Source organism: Chelonoidis abingdonii, chromosome 5 (assembly GCF_003597395.2).
Source record: "Chelonoidis abingdonii isolate Lonesome George chromosome 5, CheloAbing_2.0, whole genome shotgun sequence".
In the NCBI taxonomy this organism is placed as follows: Eukaryota; Metazoa; Chordata; order Testudines; family Testudinidae; genus Chelonoidis; species Chelonoidis abingdonii.
The window spans coordinates 145413732-145415369 of record NC_133773.1 but is presented as its reverse complement, the minus strand read 5'-3'; the positions used below and the strand labels follow the sequence as shown (position 1 = coordinate 145415369).

Here is a 1638-nt window from a genome sequence, read left to right as displayed (position 1 = left end):
CAGTCTGTCCCTCCAAATAAATCTCCTACTCCAGGGAGTTTGAATGGAGCTGTAAGATCTTGCCCTGCTGGTTTGATACTGGCACAAACTTTCTAAGTCTAACGATGGTCCAGCACTGGCACAGGTCACCTGGGGAGGCTGTGGAACCCCCATCACAGGAGGTTTTTAAGGACAGGTTAGACAACCACCTGTCAGGGATGGTCTGGGTGAACTTCATCCTGCCTGAGCATCAGCTCAGGGACTTCAGATCACATGTAGCAGCCCCACATGCTCAACCTGCGCTCTGAGGGTCACGCTGGGTCCTTTCCTGACCACATATCAGCAGCAGGAGCCTCAGCCCCAGGCGTCCTCATGGCACAACTGAAATGTCCTATGGAGAGACCAGATGGCCCAGTTGTTTGGCCACTTGTCTGGGGCTCACACTGCTGGGTTCAATTCCCTGCTCTGCCAAAGACTTTTTGCCCTGGAGCCAGCAAACAGCTGAAAACAGGAAGCTGGAGTGGAGAGCTCTTGGAGGAGAAGGAGGAGAAGCCCCTGTTCCTTAGGGGCAGTGAGTGGCAAAGACAACTGGTGCCTCCCCGTGCTGGGGGGCCACAATCTAAAGGGGAGGACACGTGCCTGCCCCAAGTGTCTCCTCTGCCCAGCAACCCCCATGCCCAGCCCAGGGCCACCATGCACTCCCCGCCCTGCCAGAGTTACCTGCGGAGGGCTCTGTCCTTCTCCCATTGTACCTCCCCCCAGCACATTCGGCCGCTCTCCCTGGCAGCCGGGCCTGGGCGAGGAGCAGGAGGGAGTTGCATCTCATAAGGCTGAAGCCGGCAGCTCCAAGTCACTGCTCTGCGACATACACCAGGAGAGAGCCCTGAATGGGGCCTTGGCTGTGCCGGTGTCCCTCCTCAGGAGGGGAGCTGTACAAGATTAAAATAAAAGACGTCATAGAAAACAGCCTCGCACTCGGAGCATGTTCCTTCTCTGCACGTGGCTGGTCTCCAGCCGCAGTTCAGTTCAGTTACTGACCTGCAGACATGTGATTTCTAGATCTCCAGGCACAGAGCAAGCTGCAAGCGGTTGAAGAAGCGGTGCAGAAGCTCCAAGTCTCTCTGCAGCCTGACAATGCCTCGGACGCGTCAGCAAAAGGATCAGACAGTAAGTCGCTGGACGAGGGTCTTAGGCATCGGGGTCAGCTTCCCTCCCTAGCCTGGAAGCTGGGCACTCTTCTGCCTATAGGGATGGTGGGTGCCTGGCATCCTCCTGCTCCTCTCCATAGACTTCCCTGCCAGGTGGTCCCATTCCCTGTCTAATGAGCTGCTGCTCTGCACCTTCCTCTGCGAATGGAGGCTCTGTTCCCAGGGACGGGTGGCTGCTCCACGCTCCTTCCTGGCAGTGGCAGGCTGGCTGAATGCATCCCATGCTCCTACGCAGGATGCCGAGTGGTCAACATCTTCCGTCCTTTCACTGTTGGTTCCTTCGCTCCATAGTTTTCACCTTGGCCCCTGTATTGTCAGGGTTGCATTGGCGGGAAAGACGGATGCAGCTCATGAGACATACAGGGCCGAATTCAGACCCTGGTGTAAGCAGGACGTCAGTGGAGCTGCACTCGTGGGTCTCAATTTGCCCCCCAGTCCCTGAGCCCTCCCT

At 57.3% G+C, this 1638-nt stretch overlaps 1 protein-coding gene across 1 annotated transcript in view; it reads right to left on the bottom strand.

Moving 5' to 3' along the window:
• LOC142045781 (C-type lectin domain family 10 member A-like) overlaps positions 1 to 1638 on the bottom strand; it is a 182862-nt gene that overhangs the window by 178006 nt on the left and 3218 nt on the right. The window lies entirely within an intron of this gene.